The sequence below is a fragment of the Dromiciops gliroides genome, chromosome 4 (genome assembly GCF_019393635.1).
Source record: "Dromiciops gliroides isolate mDroGli1 chromosome 4, mDroGli1.pri, whole genome shotgun sequence".
Lineage (NCBI taxonomy): Eukaryota > Metazoa > Chordata > Mammalia > Microbiotheria > Microbiotheriidae > Dromiciops > Dromiciops gliroides.
The window spans coordinates 250,566,241-250,581,081 of record NC_057864.1 but is presented as its reverse complement, the minus strand read 5'-3'; positions in this window follow the sequence as shown (position 1 = coordinate 250,581,081).

The following is a 14,841-nucleotide window of genomic DNA, read 5'->3' as shown; positions in this document are numbered from 1 at the left end:
AGATGTCTCATATAACTATCAGATTAAACAACAAATTGAAGGAAAATTTCTATTAGTCATTGTCACCAAATATAGGGCCATTTATAAACTCAAGTAAAATGGTCACTAAAGCTACTGGGCCATGTTTCATTTTTAAATTGAGATCATCATTTCAGGAGTTCCACTAGTACAACTTTAATAACGACAACTCCCATTTGGGTAGAGTTTTTAGGCTTTACAACAACCCTGGGAAGTAAGTAATACCTGTCTTATTATCCTCATTTACAGATAAGGAAATTGCGGCTCTGAGTGGACTAGACCAGGATCATGAGATACTTGTAATTCAGCGCCAAGAAGATTGTACAGGAGAATTCCATCAGGCCACATCCCCTGCTTTAAGGCAGTGCGGACTAACACAATACTGGGTGAATTTAAAAAAATTTTTGTAGATCATTTGGGGATTTTTTTTCTCTTTAATGGAAAGTAGGCATGGCAGTTGAGAACTACTGTTGGGATTCTCTGTTCAATTTAGAATGTGCTGTTTGACTCTCAACTTATTGACAGTTATTTAGATATGTTTCTAATATTTCTAAACTGAGAACTGGGGTATATCAAATATGCAACATGTATTTCAGGTGAATCTTCACATCTTTTAGGCATAAACCCCAATTTTTATACCCACAATAGACTCAAAATTCCTTACCTGTACAAGTTTAAGATTCCAGGGTGGGTGGTTAATTAATCCTTCTTCTTCAACCTGATTACTTACTGCTTGTTGCAGCTCTACGTAGGTACTGCTATCTAGTTGCAATCCTGGAAACAGGTCATTGATTAAACTGAGGAAAAGGGGTTCATCTTCATCAACCTGAAAAACCATTAATTTAAATCAATTCATTAAATAAGTACTTATTGAGCAACGAATAAAGGATATTTTCACCTCCCTTTTGAGCAACGATTCTCCTAAGAGATCTCCATATATACTGCATGTCCCAAAAGTCTTAGTGCAGTTTTAAGCTTTAACAGCTTATTTTCCGCAGATGAAAGTTTTGGGATATCCTGTATATGCATACATACAGCAGCAAAAAAAAAAAAAAAGGTATACTGAGTTACCAGACTAGTTTCATGATTTTGGAAAATGCCAGCAATGTTATAAATGTGTCAAAAATATATAAACAGATTACAACCAGGGGACAAAGTGGAAACACCCATTTATTTCTGCACCCGTTTTTAGTGTGTTGGGCATAACACCTTCCTATTGTGCTAAACATAGGCCCCTGTAAGGCCTATTCTTCAAGAGTCAACCTGTATGTCTTCGTCCTCCCTCTGTTCTCATTATCACATAATATCACATTATCACATCATCTCCATAATAAAACCAAACTAGGTGTTTATTTCAAAGTTATTACAAAATTTCAAAAGTAAGGCAAGCCTTGATTCACATTTGTCTTTCCCAGTTAGGTAGAATTGGTCAAAGTTAGCTATTTTCATGTGAAATCTCCTATGTAATTCAGAGTTTTCATCAATTTCCTCACTGAATAATCATTTTTTTAATACAGTGGAGAAAAGCCCAAATGGGGTCACAAAAAGTCTGACACAATTGAAATGACTGAATACTACCACTACCATACTAAAGTTGTCTTCTACGATAGGTCAGCTATATTAAGGTGCTCTTTTCCCACCTTCAGATTTTTCCTCCAGCTTCTCTTCTCCTGTGGCAGGAAGTAGCTACGAAGCTATTTGAATCTTGGTTGACCTCTGATTTCCAAGCTAACCATTAAACTTAAAAAGTCTTCACAGTCATTCACTTCAATCATGTAATAAAGATCTCTTGATTATCATCTTTATAATAAAGGGGAAGCCTTTGGTCTCTGTATTTCATTGGTCATCTTCTTAGACTTTTGTGAAGCAAGGCAACTACTGCTATGATGGAGGCAAGGACTCACTCATACAAGCCCTATTTAGAAGAAAGTGATCAACTCTAACCCAAAGCAAGACAGAGTGATTATATTACCTTAGCCATAGCAAAACAAGCAACCCCATTGAATCTTAAAACTACTTGACCTGAGGGTCCAACCCCTTTGCCTGGAAGAGGGAAGAATTGAGCCGTCTGTTAACACTATCCCTTTCATATCGGGACTTTCCCCATTGTGGCTTTAATGTATTTCAGGTCAGCATAAGAAATTAAATGGGAATTTGGGGGGAGTTTTGTGGAAATCACAGATAACACATGAAGGCCAACAGATGAGACAGAAAAAATTTCAAAACTCAGAAAAGCATAAAACATATATGTAGTATTAAATAATATCAACATATTTTATCTTTTAATACCATAATAATTCAGACTTCTCCTCTGGTATGAAGGGAAGGCCAAAAAATTTTATACAGATTTTCCAGATCATGGAGGTGTTGTACCCCTAACACACCCCACCTCATCCCTACATGGAAGGGATAATTTTCAGGAAGAAACTAGGTAGAGTGGTGGATAGAGTACTGGGCCTGAAGTCAGGAAGACATGAGTTTAAATCCAGCCTCAGACACTAGTAATGTGACTCTTGGTACTTAACCTCTGCCTGCCTCAGTTTCCTTATCTGTAAAATGAAATGTTTCTAAAGTGCTTAGCCCAGTGGTACATAGTAGGTGTTTAATAAATTCATGTTTCCTTCCTTCCTTGTTTCTTTTGTAAGAAATAATGGGCTATTTGGCAGAGGAAAGACATTAAACTCACAGAGCTCCTGATACAATTACCCCCAAAATAGCAATAAAAGATCCCCTGGAGAAGAAAAAACCCACAAAAAGACAGGCTAAGATTATTTTTCAGCCATAGACAGATTAAAGGAAGCCATGCTGAGCTGTGAGCAAAGTCCAACTCAAGATACACCATGCCAGAGTCACTTACTTGGAAGCCTCTGAATCAGCTGCAGCACTAGTGTCTTCTGGAACTGAGCTTGCAGTCAGGTGAGAGGGCTGAGCAGATGGCCAGGGAGAAAGTGCAGGGGTGTCAGCAGGACCTAGGGAGGAATTTGGCTGTCCCACCCCAGCAGGGAACCAGGAAGAAATCCTGAGTGGCAGGAGGCCCAGGTGGGGGAGGGGTGCAAGCTCGTCAGAAGCTAAGAACCACAGCACACAAAGTTCTACTGGCTGGTTAATTAGTAAGTTGGCTTGAGGTTATCTTTGGACCAGAGAACAGGCCAGGTGAGAGAAAAATTTGCCCTCACTCAAACCAAAACATCTGGGACCCTCTGAAGCTTGGGACAGTGTAGCTTGGAAGGAGGGCCCCACTGTAAGAGGGAATTAAGAGGCAAGTAAAAGACAGCAAGATGAGCAAGGAAAGAAAGTTGAGAACTACTGAGTTTCTTTAGCAACAAGGACGATTGAGGTACAGCCTCAGAAGAGGATAATAACCTCAGGGCCCCTATATCCAAAGCTTCCATGGAAGTGCTCAAAAGGGACTTTGACGAGAAAGTAGGAGATTTAGAGAGGTGGAGGAAAGAATGGAAAGAGAAATGAGAGCAATGCAGGAGAGTCATGAGAAAAAAGTCAACAGCTTGAAAAGCCAAATGGAAAAAGAGATAAAAAAGCTATCTGAAGAAAATTATTGCCTAAGAATTAGGATTGAACAAATGGAAGCTAGTGACTATGAGAAACCAAGACACAGTAAAGCAAATCCAAATGAATAAAAAAAAAATTGAGGGAAATATGCAATATTTCCTTGTGAAAACAGCTGACCTGGAAAATAGATCAGGAGAGATCATTTTGAAAATCCTTGGACTACCTGAAAACCATGACCAAAATAAGAGTTTAGACACCATCTTCCAAGAGATTGTCAGGGAAATTGCCCTGATATTCTAGATTCAGAAGGTAAAACAGAAATTGAAAGAATCCACCAATCACCTCGTGGAAGAGATCCCAAAAGGAAAACCTCCAAGAATATTATAACCAAATTCCAGAGCTCCTAGGTCAATGGGAAATTATTGTAAGCAGCTAGAAAAAAGGAATTCAAACACTATGGAGCTACAATAAGTATAAAACAAGATCTAGCAGCATCTGCATCAAAGGACCGGAAGGCATGTAATATGATATTCCAGAGGGCAAAGGAACTGGGACTACAGCCAAGAATCATGTACCCAACAAAACTGATCATAATCTTTCAGAGGGAAAAATGGGACTTCAATGAAAAAGAAGACTTTCAGGCATTTGTGATGAAAATACCTGAACTGAATAGAAAATTTGACTTTCAAATACAAGACCCTACAGAAGCATAAAAAGGTAAATAGGGAATGTTTTCCATGACTACTCATGTATAATTTATTTTGAAATGCTTGAGTTCTAGTGGGTGGGGGTGGGAAGAGAAGTTGGAACAATTTTTTTTTTAAAATTGATGTTAAAATTTGTTTTTACATATATTTTGGAAAATAAAATTCTATTAAAAAAAGGTAAACAGGAAAAAGAATTCATTAGTGATATTAAAAGATTAAAGTGTTTACATTCCTACATGGGAAGACAATCAAATTCATAAGAACTTTCTCAGTATTAGGGTAACTGAAAGGAATAATACACTTAGACAGAAGACACAGGTCTGAACTGAATATGAAGGGATGATATCTGTAAAGCATTTATTTTTTGTTTATCCTTGTTCTTTGTGGGGCAAGCAGAGTGGGGTGTCTAATGTCTGGGCCTGGATCTGGGCTTGGGACCTCCTGAGTCCAGGGCTAGTGCTTTTTCCATTGTGCCATCTAGCTAACTCATGATGACATCTTTAAAACAGGGTTGAGGGGTAGGAGGAATGCACTGGGGGAGGGGGAAGGGGAGAAGAGGTGGACTGGGGAGAGGTAGCTCACATGAAGGAAACAAGAAAAAAGCTTATGGAGGGGAGGGGAAGAGGGGGAAGGAGTGGGGGAGTGAGTGAACCTTACTATCATCAGAATTGGCTCAAAGAGGGAATAACATACATACTCAAGTGGGTAGAGTAATATATTTTTGCCCTGAGGAAAAGTGGGAGGGGAAGGAGAATGGGGGTGGGGAGAAGAGGGGAAGGAGGGAAGGGAAATTTGGGGGAGAGAGTTGTAAAAAGCAAAACAGTTTTGAGGAAGGTTAAGATGTTTTGCATAACAGCACATGTATGACATATATTGAATTGCTTGATTTCATAGGGAGGGTTGAGGAGGGAGGGAGGAAGAAAATTTAGAACACAGAATTGGCTCACAGACCTTAATCTCATCAGAGTTGGCTCTAGGAGGGAATAAAGATACACACCCAATTGGGAGGAGTAATCTATTTCACCCTACAGGAAAGTAGGAGGGGAAGAGGATAATGAGGGAAGGGTGAATGAAGGGAGAGTAGAGAAGGGTAGGGGGCAATCAGAAGCAAAACACTTTTGAGGAAGAATAGGGTAAAAGGAGATAGAAAATAGAGTAAATATCATGGGAAGGGAATAGGATGGAGGGAAATAGTTATGATGATTGACTAAGATGGCAAAATGTATGATACCTACTCTTCTGGGCTATTGTGAAGAAAATTATTTGTTAAGTTTAAGGTACTGTATAGAAGTTATGATGAACAGGATGCTATCAGAAAAACCTGAAAAGACCTACATGAACCGAAGCAGAGAGAAATGTATTGTATACAAAATAACAGCAATAGTGTAAGATGATCTGCTGGGAAGGCACATGGTTTATTTTCAGCAAAGCAATGATCCAATGTAACTCTGAGGGACTTATGAAAACTGAAATCCATCTACAGAGAAGAACTGATGGTATCTGAAAAACAGATTGAAACACATTTTTTTTTTGACAATTCCTTAATGTGAAGTTTTGTTTTTATCTGTTTTCTTTCACAACCTAGCTAATGTAGAGATGTTTTCCATGGGAAAAATAAGAGAAAGAAATAATGGGCTTTTTGCTAACTCCCAAAGACCCCAACCAGAGGAGATTTATTTGTATTGACTGAATTAAATGATAATGACAGACTCTGCTGATTAACTCACTTAAAGTTGACCTGATTAAAACCACACCTGCCTAACTCCGAAGAGGGAGTGTTCTCAGAGGCTGTGAAGTATGACATCAACATGGGACCACCCTCAAGTCCAGTGAACCAATGGATTTGGGTGACACTAGTCAATCAGCTTGAAGCAGTGTGTATGAACCATCTCTCCTCCAGGAGCAGAGTGAGTTTGGACAGAGAGTTTGTTCCTGGAACAAGCTGGTGATGGCAGAGGACTTGGGAGAAGAAGGAGGCCAGACTGAACTCTTTATCTCTCTTCTAGGATAGACAGCTTCCCTATCTTTCTGAATTCTACATGTTCTCTGTTTACTCTTTAATGAATGCTTAATGCCCAAAGACTGGTGCTAAAGCTTCTAATTTATAAGTAAACCCTAGCTGGCTTTCCCTATTCTTGGGACAGAAATAGGCTTCTACATATTTAGTTTTACTCGTCGCACTTTCCTTTCTTCCTTCCCACTTTCTTTCAATAGCTAGCTGCTCTAGAAGACTTTCCATTGGCATAGAATTTCCCATAATACAGAAAAGCTCTAAGCACTGTATTCTCAGGCACTCAAATTGATCAAGGCTGGATCTGCCCCTGATTGTGGCTCCAGCTGACCTCTGACTCAAGTGAGATATGGAGGATGTTCTGGCAGTTCCCCTATTCTGACGCAACCAGCCCAGGTTCACCTTGTGACTGTCACTACAATTTCCTGGTTGTACCAACATCCCATCTCACTGTACAGTGGTACTCAACCTGAACACTATTTTGGAAACCAAAAAGAAGTCAAAGAAGAACATTGCTTACCAACTTAGAGAGGTTCATATCTCTTAGGCCTCTCATAACAGTGCTTAGCTCACTGTCTTCTGGTCTGGCTCTTTTCTGAGCCCCAAGAGTTCTCAACACTGACAGGATATTTCTTAGACCAAAATCATAGTGAACCTAAAAGGAAAAAGCAGAAAAAAAGATTACCTAATTGTAATCCATAAATCCAAGTTCCCTAATTTTATGGAGTTCAAGTGGTTTCTAGAGTGACCAAGCCACAGTAATACAATTTAGCACCAACTTATTTTTTCTTTTTCTTAGACCAAAAGGCTTCTCTCTGCCTGGAAGAAAAGGAGATGGAAAGAAAAATTTGAGGACTTCTGAAAAATTCTACAATTGCATAGACATTCTTAATCACATTTGGAATTTTTTCATACAGGTTATTAGGGCAATTATTAATGCTAGGGACAAATGGTAAGTTTAAAGAATCTTTTAAAAAATTGAATTCCAAACACTTTTAATGACTAGAGAAAACTACTAGCAAGCAAATAAATCAAAAAGAAAAAACTTCAATTGTTTGGAAAAATATGTTCACAAGATTACCTGTTTTGTAAGCTGCTCCTCGCAAAGTTTGTAAAGAACATAGAATTTCTGAGCCAAGATGACATTTTCAAGAAACCCACAGCTGCAAGCTTCACCCTCATAATTATCTGAAATTCAAAATATTGAGTTTCATAATTGTTGCTAAATAAAAATAATAGTTAACTTTTATATAGCGCTTACTATGGACAAAACACAGTGTGCTAAGTGCTTTTTACAAATATTATCTCATTTGATCCTTCACAACAACCCTGAAAGGTAGAGTTGATTATCATCTCCATTTTACAGATGAAGAAACTGAGGCAGGCAGAGCTTAGGTGACTTGCCTAGTACCACACAACCTTAGTAACTATCTAAGACCAGATTTGAACTCAGGTCCTCCTTACTCCAGGTTCTAGTACTCTACCTACTGCACCATCTAGCTGCCCTGGGAAAATAAATAATATGATAGTTAACCATAACAATAGTAACCATGACTAAATGGAATACTTCAAAATTTTTCAAAGCATATTCTCTGCATATTTCATTTGATTCCTCATGAGGATCAGATAGGATAAGTGACTTGCCTCAGTCATACAGCTAATTGTCCTCTTAGAGGCAATATTATGACACAGGTTTCTTTTGACTCCTCATCCAAGAAAACAAGTAATCCCCTGGTTTTAGAAAAGTTTTATTGTTGAAAGTCATTTCTGAATCACAGTCATTTCCCTCTAAACCTCCCTCCCCTAATCAATTAAAAGAAAAACACTCCAGCAAAGTCAACCAACACATCTCTGACTGTGGGTTTTGTATCTGCACAAACATTTCATATGTGTAGTCGTTATTGCTCAACCAAGAAGAGGGAGATAGGTTTGATTATTAGTTCTCTTAGGTCTGGATTGTTGACTATAACTTATTGAAGTCTCAAACATCTTAAATGAAAATGAATACCTGTCTATCAGGAACCATCATAGCAACTGTTCGAAACTGAATTTTTAAGTTTTCTGGTAGCTCCTGGCGCCCAGCATATCCAGGGTTCTAAAAATGAAAATATTACTTTATAACATATTACTTCATAAGATTTACTTTAACTTTTTTCAGTTCAATATGGGAATATATATTTTAAATGTTTAATTCATCTTTGAAATTAGTTTTTTCTCAAATACAGGTTAGATTCATAAAATTGTTCTGGTCTCACAAAATCTACACTAGACCCATCCATATAATTTACAAATGCCCCTCAATTCCCTCTTAGCTTACTAATTTGACTCATGTAAAGAGAACCATAGGTACCTATTATAGGACTAAAATTCTAGCTATACTGTCTAAAATTTCTAATGAGTGGTCGCCAATAAATTTATAAGCTTAGCAAGAGTTAGACTTTTAAGCATTTATTAAGGAGAATAAGAATTTGGTAAAGAGAGAGAGAAAGGCTTAGATTCATCTATCTATTAAAGGGAGGGCGCATTTCTAGCTGCCTTCTCCACCAGAGTCCTCAGGAAAGAGAGTGAGCCAGCATGCCAGCCTCCCCTTCCTCCTCCCACAAGCCAACGTCACTTCCTGATGCCAAAGAAAGCCGCATGGTTCTGCCCTCAGAGGCCCTCTCCTCACGGTGGAGCTTTTCTACAGTAAGTCTCCAGCAGGTGGCATCATTCCAATCATTACACTATGTATAGCAAACAATGTCAAGATGTATCTCCAATGACAAAGAACAGTGGAGAGCTGAGGAAATGATTTGGATATTCTGGCCCCCAAACCTATGGTTGAGGAAAAAGAAAATCAAATTGCTTAACCCTCCATAGGACTTTAATAGTACAATCATGGTTTAAAGAGTTCTTTTGCTGACTGAGTAAGAAGGTTATCCAATAGGGAAGGAGAGAAGCTTAAAACATGAGAGAGGTGAGAATGAGGAAGGAGCACAACAAGGAGGAGATGGAATGGAAAAGAAATAGGAAGAATGTAATGTATTGTAATATAATGTAAGAGGGACATAAGATGCTGTATGTCCAGATATCTTTATTACAGGAGACTGCTTCTTGGATTGAGCTACAGAAGTAATAAATAAATTAAAAGCACAAACTAGATGTGGACAAATTCCTAGGAATCTATCAAGCACACAAAGGTATAAACTAGGTTTCATTTAACAAAAGCAGGTTCTTCCACAGTGGACATGACTTGTAGTGCCTGAAAAGAATCACTTAGGCACTGTGGGGCTTAGATAAAACAGCAAACCAGTTTGAATATGGTACTCCAAGATCAGGCCATCTCAAGGTTGAAGCAGCTCCAGCCAAGCCCCTGAGAGAAATACTTGGGTTGGGAGAGTTAAGGAAAGAATCACCCCACCTCCCACCCCTATTTGAACAAAGGAAAAGCTTATGATTTTGAAAACATCAGGATATTTGGATTTTCTCACTGCTGATGGTAGCAGCATCTACACAACAGCTGTGAAGGGGAGGCAGAGTGGCAGCATCTGCACTGGGAGCTAAGGGACACACCAAAGACAAACTAGACCTGAGGATGACAGGCAGCTTTAGAATTCCACAGGAAATAGCCACCCACACCACAGGGGAACTTAATGAAAGCTTCAGGAAGAAAGAAAAGGCCTTTCAAAACAATTGGAAACCATATGTGTTATCCCTTTTTTTCCATACTTTCTAGGCAATAGTTAATACTCAGAGACAACAATCTTCTCTATATGATTTAAATCACATTCATTTTATAGTTGCCTAGACTAATAAATATTTGCCACTTTTCTGCTCCATTATGTAATCAAGTGAAGTCTTCCTTGAAATTCTTCCCTTTCATTTGGTGATCAAACTATACAGAGGAACTTAGTGCCACTTGCAATTGAGAGATTTCATTTATCCAATTAATTTACCTAAATGAAATGTCCAATGAGATTAATATGATTTTTGTCATAAGATCTTATCAAAGACTATTTAACTATTTAAATAACCATTATGTTTTGTCATATGGAAGGAGAAAACAAAATTCACTACTCAAGGCAGCACAAGCATGAGCTTATATATTCTCAAAAGACTAAGATTTTCCCCACTTTCTACTGTCTTAATATTTGATTGATCGACTTGTACCATAACCAGAATTTCTTACCATAGTTAAAAAGATTCCAAATTCTGGATTTAAATCAACACAATCACCATCAGAAAAAATAAATTGCTTTTTCCTCTCCTTTCTTGCTGTCAAAACAATGTAAATCTGTTGAGCTGCCACTGATAATACAGGCAACTCAATTCTGTTAAATTCATCAAAGCATCCCCAGGAACCAGATTGTGCTAGACCTAGAGCAGAAAACATTAATTTAAAATCTTTTACTGAACTAATTTCCAACTTAACATAATCTTATAGATTGCCTTCTGACTGCTAGTCATTTTCAAGAGTGCCCCAAAGCTATTATTTTGGAAAACATAAAGATTTATCATGTTTATCAACATATACAAATATGTGTGTGTGTGTGTGTGTGTGTGTGTATGTGTGTGTGTATTCAGTGCCACAGTGTCTCCAAATGCCAGGAACTTTTAGCACTATGGCTAAGCAGCTGGCTTAGGCATCCCTGAGGCTGGGGAAAGTAATGGAGGGAAGAGGGCTGCAACATGTCTTAGTAAAATGTTCAAAGACAACTGACTTTAATGTTGTCAATAGATTTAACTAGGCAACTTTTGTGCTTTAGGTGGCTTGGATTATTTTGCAGTGTCAGATGTAAGTGAGATTCCCAAGTAGGGTTTTTCTGAAGAGAAATTTCATGGATGTGAGCATGTCTCTGTGCTTATCTGATTTGCCAATAAGCAGAGAAGTGGCCTTGAGGAATACAGACCTGCATATCCCTTCTTTAGGTCATTCCTGTCCTAAGTGTTAGTAGGAGGTCAGTTTTCCAGTTAAGTGCCTAGTCTGTGAGAAGAACTTTCAGAGATATCCCCAGATGTTACTTCTGATTAGGTACTGGTTTAAAACTCTGCTCCTTTGTTCTGAAGGTGTTTTTGAGAGGTCCAGATACAACTAGTATAGAACACATTCACAATAAGGATTATAACAATGGATCAACAGTATTAATTTTGGAAGTGCAGGAGAATGATATCTTTTTGCCATTATTCATTTATATCAGTAAATATCTTTGGAACTAAACAAGATTCCAAAGACTGAAAAAAAAATCATCTCAACAAGTAATAATAATTCAAAACCTAACATTTTTTACATCTATGTGAAAAAAGTATCTAATCACATTTTCCCATATTTTTATCACTTACCTTTAAAAATCCGTCCTAATCCTCTGAATCCATTTGATCTGAACAGTTAAATACCACCACATATTTTCCCAGGCATCGCCCCATGTCTTTAGTTGTTTCTGTTTTGCCAGTTCCTGCTGGTCCTGCAGGAGCTCCTCCCATGTTCATCCCCAAAGCCTGAGATAATGTGATATAGCACCTGCAAATATTATTTAGAAAAGAATTACATTATGAATATGCTATAACAAATCTTACAGTAATGTCCCTGCTTGTGATGGGCTTAGTAAAGTGTCATAAATGTGTAGCATACATAGAGAGGAATACTTTTAAGAATGTGCTTTTCAATAGAATTATAGATTATAGGATTTAGATGTAGGTTTAGAGTCAGGAAGTCACCTGGTCTAATTCTCTAAACAAAGTTTTAGGTCACATCTCATCTACATTGTTATAGTAATTTTTAAAAATCAAGCTAAGAAGCACTACTGCTATATACCAATGGGGAAATGACAATATAATGAGCAATATATATCATATATTCTTTTAAAATAATATTTTATTTCACCCCAATTACGTGTAAAAACAATTTTTAATATTCTTTTAAGTTTTGAGTTCCAAATTCTATCCTTCCCTCTTTTCCCTTGCCCCTCCCTGAGACAGTAAGCAATCTGATAAAAGTTAAATGTGCAATCATGTAAAACATTTCCATATTAGTCATTTTCTATAAGAAGATTTAAGAAACAGAGCAAGCGAGAAAGAGAGAGAGCGAGAGAGCGAGAGACAGAGAGAGAGAGAGACAGACAGAGAGAGAGAGAGAGAGAGAGAGAGAGAGAGAGAATTCTGACAATATCAGTTCTTTCTTTGGAGGTTGATAGCATTTTTTTTATCATTAGTCCTTTGGGAATGTCTCGGATCATTGTATTGCTGAGAATAGCTGTCATTCACAGTTCTTCATTGTATGATATAGCTGTACAATGTACAAAGTTCTCCTGGTTCTGCTCACTTCACTTTGCATCAGTTCATAGAAGTCTTTCTAGGTTTTTCTGAAATCATCCCATTTGTCATTTCTTATATTGCAATAATATTCCATTACAATTATATAGCACAACTTTGTAGACATTCCCCATTCATGGGTGTCCCTTAAATTTCCAATTCTTAGCCACCACAAATAGAGCTGCTATAAACAATTTTTGTACAAGTAGGTACTTGTCCCTTTTTACTGATCTCTATAGGAAATAGACCTAGCAGTGGTATTGCTGGATCAAGGGGTATACACAGTTTCATTATGTCATATATTAAGAAAATGACCAGACTGTGAAGCTGGTGGATCTTATTCATTAAATGTCAACCTTAGGGGTTCCGTTTAGAAGGAAATGCTGAAGAAATCAGAAATGACATTGGCATGGCCAGAATGGAGAGGACCACCTGAAAGAAGCTGTACAAAATTTACCTTGAAGTTGGAAATATAAAAATGCTTCAGAGCTAAACTTAACAAGTAAAAATCACTAGTGTTGAAGAGAAACAGGGAGAGGAGACAGATACCCCAAAAAAATGAAAGGAGAGAAAAATGGAGTCAAGGAATAGAAAACAAAGCATAATTTTTTTTTGTAGAGATTACAGGGAAGGTTGCCTCTCCCTGTTCTTCCCATGTAGGGGAGATAAAACATCTATCCTAACCAATTTGAACAATAATACCATGGGGATAGGAAAAGGAGAAACAATATTAGCAGTGAGAGCAGGGAGAAAAAGGTGAGAAAATGATGGTAGAATTATATGTGAGAAAAGAGAGAAAAAGAAAGAAAGGGAGAAGATAGAGAAAGGAAGGATAGAGAACGGGTAATAGGAAGGGGGAAAGAGGATACATAGAAAGGAAGAAAGAAAGAAAAGAAAAACAATTACTTGAAACAAATCAAGTTTGGGCAGACAGTACTCTGAGCTGCCACTACCATCACTGACCCTCCTCCTCCCTTGCAAAACAAAACAAAACAAAACAAAAAATCAACCTACCAAATAACCAAACCTGGTTTGTTTCAGGTAAATTGTCTTTTCTTTTTTTCTCATCCTTCCGTCCTATCTTTCCTCTCTCTCTCTCTCTCTCTCTCTCTCTCTCTCTCTCTCTCTCTCTCTCTCTCTCTCTTCATTCTTCCTTTCTGTCTCTTTAATTAATCCTTATAAGGCAGAATGTCCAATATTCTAACTTTCCTCGATGTCCTTACATGGATGCAATAATGTACCTCAAGGCCCTTCCTAAAATATGGTGCCTAGATTTGAACACAATACTTCAGAAGTGGTTTGACAGAGCACAATATGAGTGGTACTACAAACTCACATGATATAGACACCATAATTTCTACTAAGGCAGCAAAGATTTCATTAACTATTTTGGCTGCAATATTATATTTTTAAAGTATTGAACTTGTAGTCCACTAAACCCTCCACTGCTATCCAATATTAATATAGTTTTTTAATCCAAGTTTAGAATTTTTACATTTGTTATTTACATGAAAAACAATACTAATTAACATTATAACACTAATCACATTATCTATGTTAAATTTAATTTTTTTAGATTTGGCCTACTGCTCTAGTCTATTAATGTCCCAATTCTTTCATATAACATATCAGCTCTGCCTCCTTACTCCATTATTAACTTCAAATTTTATAAGCATGCTATGTATGGCTTTCCCAAGTCAATGATTAAAATGCTGAAAAGCATAGACCCAAGGATAGGTCCCCACAGCATTTAATTACAGACCACCTTCCAGGTTGACATTGATTCATATCTAATATTGCTCTTGTCCATAAGAAGAACGTAAGACACTTTGTCAGATGCTTTGCTACAATTCTGGTATATTCTGTCTACAGCATTCTTCTGATCTATCATTATATTGTTAAACCTACTTTAAACTTGGCCAACCCTGAGAAGGAGTGTTCTCAAAGGCTGTGGACTGTGTCATCAACAGAGGATCAGTCTCAGCCCCACAACTTGAAGGACCTCCCCTTTGGGGGAGGGAGAAAAAAGTAGAAAAAGGGACCTCAACAGGAAGTTGGTATTTTCCTGCAGTGAGCTTCTGGGAGCAGACTTCTGAGAGGCCACACAGTTGTTTCCTATTGAAACTACAGACCCCCAGGTGGTGAGTTAATAAAATCGAGTCCTGGCTCTTTAGAATCAGCTGAGCTGGAACTAAGTTTGGGGATTGTGTTAGCCTTTGCTAGAGCCAGGGAGATCATCCATTTTCCTCTTTCCCTATTCCCTTGTCATTGGCTTAATTAATTTCACCTTTGCTATGTATTTTATTC